At 42.3% G+C, this 14,138-nt stretch overlaps 1 long non-coding RNA gene across 3 annotated transcripts in view; it reads right to left on the minus strand.

Annotated features, from left to right (window-relative positions):
• LOC140911273 (uncharacterized) overlaps nucleotides 1-14,138 on the minus strand; it is a 33,334-nt gene that overhangs the window by 2,394 nt on the left and 16,802 nt on the right. For 2 of the 3 annotated variants that reach the window (XR_012158879.1, XR_012158878.1), the window contains exon 4: nucleotides 9,898-11,708. This is a non-coding gene — a long non-coding RNA (uncharacterized lncRNA). Of the gene's footprint in view, nucleotides 1-6,201; nucleotides 6,304-9,897; nucleotides 11,709-14,138 lie in introns of those variants that run through there. The other variant, XR_012158877.1, reaches the window with a different exon arrangement.

The raw sequence follows: 14,138 nt of genomic DNA on the forward strand, positions 1-14,138 counted from the left end.
CAGTGTGTTGGGCAAATAGAGTTCACACTGCTGGAAGAGTTATCGTTGTAGGTTTCGCTACTCCCAGAAGTAGTGCTGTAGTGCGTAGGTTTCACCATCTGAGCTACTGTGAATAAAACACATGCTTCTCCTGAAGCCACATGTGCCTCTCTGTGGGTCCGCTCCTTCCTGCACCATAATATGACAATACTCTCTCTGTGTTCTCTGAGACCAGAGCTATGGAGGCTGCACTACAGCATTTGACCTGGAGTCAAGGGAGTTGATCGCTACATTTTAACATGTCCACTCCTTAACTTGTCCATTCCATGTCAAGTGTTTCCAACTCTTACAATTTTGTCACAATTCTCATACTATCTGGTGGGCTTTTTAGCCCACCAGTTCCTGGAGCTTTCATTTTAAAGATTCTTGGCTTTCATTTAAAAAAAAGTTTCTTGTCCTTTCTGTTGTGGAGAAAATCTTGAAAATGTGAACTGTAAAGGCTCAAACACCAAAAACCAAATAAAAATCCAGAATAAGAGTATCCACGCTTGCAGTTATTCTGGAATAGCCATTCCAGAGTAACTCATGTGTAGACAAGTACTTATATAAACAATCATACAACATAAAATTTGACAGAGAATTTGGCCATGAGAAATGTGAAAAGACCCATCCTTAAGACAGCTAGGGTCTGATTCTCCACCTGCTTACAACAGTAAATCAGAAGTGAACTCACTGAAGTCTGTGGAATTATACTAGCATAAAAATGATAGCAGTTGGGGAATTAGGCCCTTAAAGTGCATTCACATGCTACACTGATGGGTGATGTGACTTAGTTGGGGATTGGTCCTGCTTTGAGCAGGGGGTTGGACTAGATGACCTCCTGAGGTCCCTTCCAACCCTGATATTCTACGATTCTATGGTGCAGTATAACAGTCTGATCCTGCACGGCTAGAATCAATGAGAACTTTGCTATTGTCTTCAATGGGCACAGGAGAAGAACCAAAGTGTATGTAACCAGTAAATACATACATGGAACTATACTGGAATATGTATCATCCACTCATGAAACAATACACTCATTGCCTATATTGTAGTATTAAGTATAATCCAAGGGGAAATGTCTCATTCATTTTTGCCCTATAGTTTATTAAACGCTTTTGAATTAATGATTTTTAGTGGATTTGGCAAAACAGTTACACATTCTTTCTAAGTGGCTGAACTAACGTATTTTGAATGTTATTTCTAATGTTTGCTTTTCTAACATGATTAGATGTGAATATGAGAGACATGAAGGGAGATATTAATATTGCTCAGGGACAGTGATAATTTTATAAATTGCATAGAATTTCATAACAGCCTTAGCTCAAGGCAGATTTATGACACACTTATATGATTAAATAAAGAACTCTGACACTGGCTGTCTACAAAAGCCTGGCCAAGAATAAGCAATATATGCTGCTGTATGAACTGCAGAGCAGCTGTTATTGAGCCTTGTCAGTTCCCAATGGTGAAAGGATTAACTATGTAATCGATCAAGCAGTGTCCAAGTGACTCCAAGCACTTTAAAAATGCCTTTTAGAAGTCTCAAGTTCGGATTAATGACCAAGAGCCAGGGCACAAAAATAAAGAGCATGGTTCTGCAAGGTCCTAAGCATCCTCAACCTCCATGGACTTATTTAGTTGTATAGTATCTGCTGTATTCAGGGTATCACAGTCTCTTTATGCAATCGGATACTCACAGTGCAAAGAACACAGGCAAATATGACAGTCATTATTCACTCAAGAATAGTTCAGACACAGCCTTGGATATTTGAAAAGAGTGCACTGTGCTCCCCAAATTTCCTGTAAAATAGGCCAAATATTGCAGACCTTACTCCGTTCATAATAAAAAAAAATTCCCATTGATGTGATTTTTTCGCCTGAATAAGGACTGCAAGATTTGGTCCTTAGTGAAAGAAAGAATGTTGATGAGTATACTTGCACACCACGGTTATTTCCTCCTCCCTTTTAAAAGGGCCATGCAATGCACCCGGGCAGCCGCCTGTGGAGACAGATGGGCCCACCATTTAACATCTCACCGGAAGGACAGCACTTCTCAACGCAGCTACTGCAGTGGCACTTCAGTGCTAGCAGTAGGGATGAGTATCAGTCCTATATTGGGTCTTCTTTAAGGACACTGACAACTGAAAAATCACATATCCATCTGAAAATTTTGTAGGTACCATTACTGCAAGAAAACCCTAAAAATGACTGAAACTGAGAGAAATTGCAGAATAATTCATTTGTTTACTGTGCAGTTGACAGCACGTTGTACCTCGTCAAGTTCACTGTTCCATTGTTCCTGCCTGCGCTTCCCTAGGCTCTGCAAACCCATCTCATTTGTACTGTTTATTTCCTCTCCCTAAGGAGGAGACTGAAGAGGCAGCAGGCAGGAGTGTGCGGAGAGAGAAAAAGGGGGGAGGAGGGCTGGGCCTGAGCATGTTTGATGGTTGTGCTGTCATATTCACCTAAATGAACCTTCTATCAAAAACAGGGGAGGAGGAAAACTCTTACAGACAATTGTAGGAAAAGATTTTTAAGATGTCACGGCACAATATTTAAAGACTGCTTTTTGAGAAATGTTGGATTTAATTAATCAATTCTTCAAAGTTCAAATGAACAGTGTCCCTGTAGAACAATTTTAACTAAAACTTTTGGGCTGAAAGTATAAGTTATGTTACATGTTGTTTTAAATCTTCAATACACCACGATTTAAAAATAAATCACTTATCCACTTTCTTTGGCTTACTTTCCACTCAGATTTTCCCTTCAGTTTCCCCTCTATTACATTATTAATCTTATAGTTTTATCAGTTATCACAATTTTGGGACCACTAAAGTAAACAGAACTCCAGTGTTTTAACTATTGTATTGTCTTCACCTGATCTGAGCAGGGATAGATAATGTGATAGTCAAAATTTCCAATGTTGCTACCCTGGTGGAACTGCACTAGTGGTATACAGTGGTTGGAAGTATGAAGAATTAAGTATGTGCAGACACAGCTTTTGTATACTGAGGTTGGCTTTAAATTTACATAAGTCTAACCTGTATGTAATGATGCTACCACTATGGCTACGCTGACAAATTCAGGAGAGTCAATGATTCATGAGACTGGAGTATGGCTTGACAAATAAAAAGTACTTTATTTATTCTCATGTTGAAAAAAACATGATCCTATGATCTACAATCCTTGCAGCAAGTGTAGTTTTAATATTATCTCATATATATTCTGTCAATAAATAAATTAATATTATTAAAGTGCTGATAGTGTGACCAACACGCTACAAGTTACAAATATAACAAAATCCCTGCCTTGATGAATTTATGAGCTAAGCTCTATCCTGAAATCAGATTCATGCAGGCCAAAATATCCACCCGAGAATACAAATGCATGTCTGAGGGGCTAAGAAACAGACAAAAATACATAGAGATAAATTAATGTAGAAGCTCATTCTATTACATTATATATTTCTGTTACGATATGGAGCTCCTTCATAGGGCGTTTAGCCTAACATTAAAAAGGTGTGTGATTTTACTTGTTCCCCAGTGCAAGTTAATATTGGAACTGAAATACCAAAACCAACATTAATATTTAGAAGCATAATAATATTTTCCAGGAAGTTGGCTAGAAGATGATAAGCTGCTGGCTTCTGTAACAAAATGGAATATCTAGATGTTTCCATATCATATTTAACACACAAATCGACAAACAGACCTGGGTCTGGGTTTTGACAAAGCTATTCATTTCTCATTAACCTTTACAAAATAAACATACTAACTGCACAACTTAACAAACACAGAAGGCTAAATTTAGGCTGTCTCTTTCACGAATATGCATACTGGAAAAGAAGTAGCCAAAAGGGCTGCAACTGTGGCATAAAAAACTCTGCAATCCCTCCACCTCCAGAGCCACAAATGGAGTTCCAAGGCAGGGCCAGTAGTCAAAGGCCACAGGGTATCTAGACCACAGCATTGGTAATAAGAGAATTTACTGTCTGTGAGGAGAATCATAGAATCATAGAATATCAGAGTTGGAAGGGACCTCTGGAGGACATCTAGTCCAACCACCTGCCCAGAGCAGGACCAATCCCCAACTAAATCATCCCAGCCAGAGCTTTCTCAAGCCTGACCTTAAAAACTTCTAAGGAAGGTGATTCCAGCACCTCCCTAGGTAACGCATTCCAGTGTTTCACCACCCTCCTAGTGAAAAAGTTTTTCCTAATATCCAACCTAAATCTCCCCCACTGCAACTTGAGACCATTACTCCTTGTCCTGTCATCTGCTATCACTGAGAATAGTCTAGATCCATCCTCTTTGGATCCACCTTTCAGGTAGTTAAAAGCAGCTATCAAATCCCCCCTCATTCTTCTCTTCCGTAGACTAAACAATCCCAGTTCCCTCAGCCTCTCCTCATAAGTCATGTGCTCCAGACCCCTAATCATTTTTGTTGCCCTTCGCTGGACTCTCTCCAATTTTTCCACATCCTTCTTGTACTGTGGGGCTCAAAACTGGACACAGTACTCCAGATGAGGCCTCATCAATGTTGAATAGAGGGGAATGATCACGTCCCTCGATCTGCTCTCTATGCCCCTACTTATACACCCCAAAATGCCATTGGCCTTCTTGGCAACAAGGCACACTATTGACTCATATCCAGCTTCTCGTCCACTGTCATCCCTAGGTCCTTCTCTGCAGAACTGCTGCCTAGCCATTCGGTCCCTAGTCTGTAGCGGTGCATTGGATTCTTCCGTCCTAAGTGCAGGACTCTGCACTTGTCCTTGTTGAACCTCATCAGATTTCTTTTGGCCCAATCCTCTCATTTGTCTAGGTCCCTCTGTATCCTATCCCTATCCTCCAGCGTATCTACCCCTCCTCCCAGTTTAGTGTCATCCGCAAACTTGCTGAGGGTGCAATCCACACCATCCTCCAGATCATTAATGAAGATATTGAACAAAACCAGCCCCAGGACCGACCCTTGGGGCACTCCACTAGATACCGGCTGCGAACTAGACATGGAGCCATTGATCACTACCCGTTGAGCCTGACAATCTAGCCAACTCTCTACCCACCTTTTAGTGCATCCATCCAGTCCATACTTCTTTAACTTGCTGACAAGAATACTGTGGGAGACCGTGCCAAAAGCTTTGCTAAAGTCAAGGAATAACACGTCCACTGCTTTCCCTTCATCCACAGAACCAGTTATCTCATCATAGAAGGCAATTAGATTAGTCAGGCATGACTTGCCCTTGGTGAATCCATGCTGACTGTTCCTGATCACTTTCCTCTCCTCTAAGTGCTTCAGAATTGATTCCTTGAGGACCTGCTCCATGATTTTTCCAGGGATTGAGGTGAGGCTGACTGGCCTGTAGTTCCCAGGATCCTCCTTCTTCCCTTTTTTAAAGATTGGCACTACATTAGCCTTTTTCCAGTCTTCCGGGACTTCCCCCGATCGCCATGAGTTTTCAAAGATAATGGCCAATGGCTTTGCAATCACATCCGCCAATTCCTTTAGGACTCTCGGATGCAACGCATCCAGCCCCATGGACTTGTGCACGTCCAGCTTTTCTAAATAAGAAGAAAGACTGCAGGTGCATGACTGCAAGAGTAGCATCAAGGGACCAAGAGGAAATAGAAAATCAGGCCCAGGGTGCCTGATTCTCCTCTTTCTTTCACTAATTTTACAGCCCCGCAGCACCCACAGAGTTGGTGCCTATGACAGAGGCAGTGTCTTGCCACCATTCCTTGTCCAAAACCTCCTGATTCTTTCATAGTTTATCTTCATTTTTTCAATAAAGGAACACAGCTCTAAGGCAGGACTTTACATATATATATATATATAAAAGAGCAATTCTTAGCTTGACTTTCTGGTCCTCTCTGTAGCTCTCCCTTCCTCAGTGGCCACTATGCCTTTTTAATCCCTGGGTTGGATCTAAAAATGCTGGCCTATGCTGGCTATAAGGGTAACTTGCTAGAGCAGCTCTGCACCTGTTCATACACCTGGTCAAAGGGACCATCATCTCAGAAACAAATTAATCTGTACAACTCATTCGTGTAGTAAAGGATGTTCTTTTTAAAGGGAAAAAAAATCATTCAGGACTTGGAGGTTTTTAATTAATGAAAGTAACTGACAGTTTATTTTTATCATGAAGCAGTAATTTTAAAAAGTCAACCTATCAACACCAACCTTCTCCCAAGTAGGGAATAACAGCTGCTCTGAGCTTTGCAGAGAAGGCCAATGACTGAATGCAATTCCGAACATCAATTTTCTAGGAATAAAGTGCCTAGCCTGAAACAATAGCAATAACAGAAATGAAGACAAAAAGGAAGAGGAAAACCGTTAATATGTATTAACTCTCATCTTTTGCTGTATGTTGAGCTTTGACCTGGTGACTTTTCAATGCATTTTACTAGGATACAGATGGAGAGAATTATATGGAGAATAATGGGTGGTCCTATCAAGATTTTATATACAAAGCTCATTTTCTTCCAATGTATACAGTCAGTGTTTGATCACTAGGGAATGAGACATTTTCATTACGTTTAGCTTGGCAGGAAGAACTTAAATTATTTAACTCTTAGATGTATGTAGAATGCATCCAGTAACATCCCCATTACGTCAAAGGTAGTGGGCTGAGGTTCTGATTGAATCAGAAATCACAAAGCCACTTCCTCTCACATCAAGGTAATGGTTACAATGGACCCTGGCATGACAATGGGGAGAGCCCACTTGAAAGAGGTCCAAAGCTGTTTATGAAGACAGCACAGAGCATGAGATCTGCAGTCCCACCAAAAGAGCTGCAACATAGCTGTTACAAGAAATTCATGCTTTAACAATGAGGTCTGTGACCTAAGTAAATGTGAAAACCAAACGTATTAAACAACTTGTGCTGTTTAAACTAGTCACAGCTTATCACCATTGTTTAGCGTTATTGTGCTAGAACTACAACAAAAGAAATCTGATCTAAATTGGGCAGGTGGACATCAACTGCAATATTGGTCACTACATATACAGAATTCAGAGTAACAGCCGTGTTAGTCTGTATTCGCAAAAAGAAAAGGAGTACTTGTGGCACCTTAGAGACTAACCAATTTATTTGAGCATGAGCTTTCGTGAGCTACAGCTCACTTCATCGGATGCATGCCGTGGAAACTGTAGCAGACTTTATATACACCCCACTGTCCAGCTGGTAATAGCTTATCTAAAGTGATCATCAGGTGGGCCATTTCCAGCACAAATCCAGGTTTTCTCACATCCCCCCCACCCCCATACACACACAAACTCACTCTCCTGCTGGTAAAACCCCTTCAAAACTGACCACTCTCCAAGTTTAAATCCAAGTTAAACCAGAACATCTGGGGGGGGGGGGGGTAGGAAAAAACAAGAGGAAATAGGCTACCTTGCATAATGGCTAAGTCATTATGCAAGGTAGCCTATTTCCTCTTGTTTTTTCCTACCCCCCCCCCCCGATGTTCTGGTTTAACTTGGATTTAAACTTGGAGAGTGGTCAGTTTTGAAGGGGTTTTACCAGCAGGAGAGTGAGTTTGTGTGTGTATGGGGGTGGGGGGGATGTGAGAAAACCTGGATTTGTGCTGGAAATGGCCCACCTTAATTATGCACATTGTAGGGAGAATGGTCACTTTGGATGAGCTATTACCAGCAGGATAGTGAGTTTGTGTGTGTGGTTTTTGGGAGGGGGTGAGGGGGTGAGAGAACCTGGATTTGTGCAGGAAATGGCCCAACTTTATTATCATGCACATTGTGTAAAGAATTGTCACTTTGGATGGGCTATCACCAGCAGGAGAGTGAATTTGTGTGGGGGGGTGGAGGGTGAGAAAACCTGGATTTGTGCTGGAAATGGCCCACCTGATGATCACTTTAGATAAGCTATTACCAGCTGGACAGTGGGGTGTATATAAAGTCTGCTACAGTTTCCACGGCATGCATCCGATGAAGTGAGCTGTAGCTCACGAAAGCTCATGCTCAAATAAATTGGTTAGTCTCTAAGGTGCCACAAGTACTCCTTTTCTTTTTACATATACAGAAGAGGCAGTTTCGGCATGAAGGAAGCAGAAGCACATGTAATGCCAAGTGCCTGGCTCCATCAGCAGGGATTAAACCTAGGATGCATAGATCTTAAAGCATGGGAGCTAAAAGACCCATCTCTATTAGCTAAAAGTGTAGCAGGCTCATCAACCCCAATCTACTATGGCCCAGTCAGCACTAGAAGGAGATTGAGTACCACACTAAGTGGGAGTGAGTTACATACATGCTTAAATCATCACAGGAAAAAATTAATTGTGCCTGCCAGCTGAATGCCTCTGCATTGTCCAACACAATGAATATTGTCTTCATATGCTATACCACTAAACTGGTTCTAAAACAAATATTAATTTAACTAGTGTTTTTAAAAGTCCTTATCCTTGCACACTCCTTCCTGTCACCATCACAGCCAGTGTTAACAACTGTGATGCCGAAAGTGGAAGACTATCACAGCTGACTGCTTTTAGACAAGACTGACTATAGTAAGTGTTTGGCATTTCTATAGATGTTATTTAACTTATCTATGCTGCTATCAAATTCCTACTTCATTTATATAAATTATCCATAGCAAAGGTTTGTATCCTAGATTCTTCAGTATTAACCAAAAGTTCATCAAAGCTGGTTCACTGTTAGGCCAATTCCTTCTCTGTGTATAATTCTTTAAGTGTTAGCAGCAGACACAAAATGATGGGAATTAAAAAGAAAGCTTTATTGATATTTCTCACACTTAAACGATGGGTAAGTAGAAACTATAGGAGTTGGTATTGGATACACTCATTACAGAAGGTGTATGTACACGTGTACACATCTGTGTGTGAGACAGTATATTTAGACTTTTAAAACAAAAAGTCCCCTCTCCAAAGATCTAGGCTCCCTGTCATCACTTCAAAAATCACATATTTTATACAATATTTTATTCAGAAAAAAATGTGTTTAAAAAAAATTGGGTTGCAAAGTCAAGCATTCAAACATTAGGAAATTGCAGAATTCACGATGCCCTTTAGTTCACCTCCCTTCTGTATCTTATACAGTCTTTAATTACATGATCACATACTATTTTTCCCATAGAACCTCTGCCTCATTCAGTGAGTGATAGTTGTTCAATATTTTGCTTTATTCTTCTCATTCAGTGTTATTGAATTTATCATAACACCATGGTGAGAATCCACTTTCCTCATCCACTGTGTTCCTATCCACCCCTCGGCTTCTGCCTCCTTCCCCTCTGCTCCAATCCATCCCACTACTACCCTGGCTCCTGCCCCTCTCCCCTATACTCCTATCCTCCCTGTCAAGTCCCCCAGGCTCCTGCCCCCTCCCTCTGTACCTATATAGCTCCCACCATCTCTCTGCCCCATCCTCCACCACCCATTGACTCCCCTTGAGTGAATACCATCTGGTCCTGTGAATTTATTACTGTTTATCAATTTGTTACAAAACCTCCTCTAATGACACCTCAATCTGGGACAGTTCCTCTGATTTGTCACCTAAAAAGAATGGCTCGGGCTTGGCTGCCTCATATTCTCTGCAGTGAACACAGATGCAAAGAATTCATTTAGCTTCTCTGCAATGGTCTTATCTTCCTTGAGTGCTCCTTTAGCACCTTTGTTGTCCTGTGGCCTCACTGACTGTTTGGCAGGCTTCCTGCTTCTGATGTACCTAAGACATGTTTTGCTGTTAGTTTTGAGTCTTTGGCTAGTTGATCTTCAAGTCTTTTTTGGCCTGCCTAATTATACGTTTACGCTTGACTTGCTAGAACAGGGGTAGGTGACCTTCAGCATGGGGCCCATCAGGGTAATCTGCTGGCAGGCTGCGAGACATTTTGTTTATATTGACTGACCACAGACACAGCTCCCAGTGGTCGTGGTTCGCCGTTCCTAGCCAATGGGAGCTGTGGGAAGTGGCATGGGCTACAGGGACATGCTGGCCACTGCTTTCCGCAGCTCCCATTGGCTGGGAACGGTGAACCCCGGCCACTGGGAGCCGTTGGGGGAGGGGGTCAGGTCTGCCGACAGTCAATGTAAACAAAATGTCTCACAGCCCGCCAGCAGATTACCCAGATTACCGCGTGCAGAAGGTTGCCAACCCCTGTGCTAGAGTTTATGCTCCTTTCTATTTTCTTTGGTATGATTTAACTTCCAATTTTTAAAGGATGCCTTTTCGCCTCTAACCGCTTCTTTACTTTGTTGTTTAGCCATGGTGGCACTTTTTTGGTCCACTTATTATGTTTTTTAATTTGGGGTATACATTTAATTTTAGATTGTATTATGGTGTTTTTAAAATTTTTCCATGCAGTTTGCAGGCATTTCACTTTTGTGACTGTACCTTTTAATTTCTGTTTAACTAGCTTTCTCATAATTTGTATAGCTCCCCTTTCTGAAGTTAAATGCTACTGTGGTGGGCTTCTTTGGTGTTTGCCCTCCTTCCGCACAGCTGTTAAATTTAATTATATTACGGTGGCTATTACCAAGAGGCTCAGTTCTATTCACCTCTTGGACCACATCCTGTGCTCCACTTAGAACTAATCAAGAATTTCTTCTCCTCTTGTGGGTTCCGGGACTAGATGCTGCAAGAAGCGGTCATTTGTGGTGTCAAGAAACTTTATCTCTGCATCCCGTCCTGAGGTGACATGTACCCAGTCAATATGAGGATAGTTGAAATCTCTCATTATTACTGTGTTGAGTTTTCTACTTTTTATAGCCTCTCTAATCTTCCGGAGCATTTCACAATCACCATCACCATCCTAGTCAAGTGGTCAGCAGTATATCCCTACTGCTATATTCTTATTATTCAAGCATGAAATGTCTATCCCTAGAGATTCTATGCATTCTGTGGTCCAGTTTGATTCATTTAATACTTTTACTATATTTGATTCTTTCACATATAGTGCCACTCCCCCACCAGCATGATATACTCTGTCATTCCTATATATTTTGTACCCTAGTATTACTGTGTCCCCATTGATTATCATTGTTTCACCAAGTTTCCATGATGCCTATTATATCAATATTCTCATTTAATACCAGGTACTCAAGTTCACTCATCTTAGTATTTAGACTTCTAGCATTTGTATACAAGCACTTATAAAATTTGTCACTTTTTAGCTGTCTGTCATTATGTGATGTAATTGAATGGGACTCATTTCATTTGACTGTTTCTCTTCAGTTCCTACTTGTGCATTATCAACTTCCATCCTTTCCTTCTCACTAGGATATAGAGAATACCCATTAATAGATCTTCCTCTAAGGGATATCTCTGTCTGAACCATGGGCTCCTTCCACACCTGTCGGCTTTCCCCCCCCCCCCCCAGCCCTTAGTTTAAAAACTCCTCTACAGCCTATTACATTTTACACTCTAGCAATCTGATTCCATTTCGGTTTAGGTGAAGCCCATCCTTCCTGTATAGGCTCCAACTTTCCCAAAAGGTTCCCCAGTTCCTAAAAAATCTAAACCCCTCCTCCCTATACCATTATCTTATCCACATTGAGACCCTGCAGTTCTGCCTGTCTAAATGGCCCCGCAAAAAAGCAAAAGCAGAGCAAACTTCCCCACGCTCTTTTGTTACCATGCCTCAGTCTTTAATAGAAGGATCTGTAGGAGTAGGAGGAGAGTTCAGACTTCATGTCCATAACAGGCTTGATCCTGAGTTGCTCCTGCAAGTGAATAGGAATCATAGAATCATAGAATATCAGGGTTGGAAGGGACCCCAGAAGGTCATCTAGTCCAACCCCCTGCTCGAAGCAGGACCAATTCCCAGTTAAATCATCCCAGCCAGGGCTTTGTCAAGTCTGACCTTAAAAACCTCTAAGGAAGGAGATTCTACCACCTCCCTAGGTAACGCATTCCAGTGTTTCACCACCCTCCTAGTGAAAAAGTTTTTCCTAATATCCAATCTAAACCTCCCCCACTGCAACTTGAGACCATTACTCCTCGTTCTGTCATCTGCTACCATTGAGAACAGTCTAGAGCCATCCTCTTTGGAACCCCCTTTCAGGTAGTTGAAAGCAGCTATCAAATCCCCCCTCATTCTTCTCTTCTGCAGGCTAAACAATCCCAGCTCCCTCAGCCTCTCCTCATAAGTCATGTGTTCTAGACCCCTAATCATTTTTGTTGCCCTTTGCTGGACTCTCTCCAATTTATCCACATCCTTCTTGTAGTGTAGGGCCCAAAACTGGACACAGTACTCCAGATGAGGCCTCACCAATGTCGAATAGGACTCGGAGCCAAGGGCATATAGCACCTTGCAGGCCCTCATCACCATAGATTCTAAGAAAAACTCCTAAACATTCATGAATTTATCCGCACAATAGCCTTGTGTGGTGGAGAAGTATATCTACCCCATATTTTCGGATGAGGACCTGAGACACAGAGAGAATAATTGAGTTGCCTAAATTCACATCAAAGTCTATGGAAGAGCCAGGAATTGAACCTAGATTGTTGACTCACAGTTCAATGCCCTATCCAGAAGATCATACTTCCTTCTGCCTTAAGCTTTAGTATTTTCAGCTTGGAGTGACAAGCTGGAACTTGGACAACTTGGAGTGACAACTTGGAGTGACAAGCATTCCAAGAAGTATCCTATGTAGCAATGATGGTTTTTGAGATGTGAATATCCGCCCACTAAGAACTAAACCAAGCTAATTAACTTATTTTACAAAGGTCACAAGACAAGAACCTTCAGTGCTATTTTGACATAAATTTTATCTTTAATTTTACATGTTTCAGTTTGCTAATAATTATGCAATAACCGTTTTATAGTTTTTCAAACTTGAAGACTATTTTGTTGATTTCTCCTAAATTAGCTGTCATTTTTAAAATGTCATCATTTCAGATATCTGTAGTTTACTATAGAAAATGAAATATTTTCAAATAGAATTTTACAATCATTAGCATTTTTACAAGGGCAAAAACATTCTTCTTTTAAAAAGCACATATGGAAAACTTTTTTTAAAAAAATGTACTCAGACTTGTTACATTCACAGCACTTACTACTTAATTCATAGCATTTACTTTTATTACTCTGGAAGCTTAAACATTTAAAACCATTTAGTGCCCTCTAGTGGGACATTTGCTGTGCACTGCTAACTTCTAGACCAGGGGTCAGCAACCTTTCAGAAGTGGGGTGCCAAGTCTTCATTTATTCATTTTAATTTAAGGTTTTGCATGTCAGTAATACATTTTAACGTTTTTTAGAAGGTCTTGCTCTACAGGTCTATATATTATATAACTAAACTATTGTCGTATGTAAAGTAAACAAAGTTTTCAAAATGTTTAAGAAGCTTCATTTAAAATTAAATTAAAATGTTGATCTTACGCTGCCGGCCCGCTCAGCCCACTGCCAGCCTGGGGTTCCATTCACTTAGGCCGGCATAGGCTGAGCGGGGCCTGCGGCCGGGACCCCGACTGGCAAGGGGCCGGCAGCCAGAACCCCAGACCAGCAGCAGGCTGAGTGGGACTGGTGGCCGGGATGCCAGACTGGCAGTGGGGTTCTGGGGTTCTGTCCGCCGGCTCCTGCCAGCCAGGGTCCAGCTGCCAGCCCCACTCGGCCCATTGCCGGTCTGGGATCCCAGCCCTGCCCACATAGAGTGGGTACCTACCTTCTCCCTGGTTCTAGCCCATTCTCTTTCTCTCTCTCTGCACTGAGCTGAGGGTGGGAGTTCACTGAGCACAGGGCTGGGGGTGAAGGAGCAGGCTGGGGGTTGGGATGCAGGGTCTGGCCAAGAGCTAGAATGAGGGAGGGGGCTCAGAGTTGTGGCAGGAGGTTTGGGTGTGGAGTGCTTACCTGGGCAGCTCCCATTTGGTGCGAGGGGTGCAGGTGGGAATGTGGGGGGGGGGTGCAGGAGCTCCTGTTTGGTGCTCAGGGTGGGGGTGGGAATGTGGGGGGTGCAAGAGTCAGGGCATGGGGTGTGGGGGGGCTGGGTATGTGTGAGGGGTATTGGAGTCAGGGCTGGGGTTTTGGGGGGTGCAGGAGTCAGGGCAGGGGGCTGGGGGTATGTGAGGAGGGTGCAGGAGTCAGGTCATGGGGTGTGGGGGGCTGGGTATGTGAGGGGAGTGCAGGAGTCAGGGCATTGGGTGTGGGGGGA

This window comes from Lepidochelys kempii, chromosome 5 (genome assembly GCF_965140265.1).
Source record: "Lepidochelys kempii isolate rLepKem1 chromosome 5, rLepKem1.hap2, whole genome shotgun sequence".
In the NCBI taxonomy this organism is placed as follows: Eukaryota; Metazoa; Chordata; order Testudines; family Cheloniidae; genus Lepidochelys; species Lepidochelys kempii.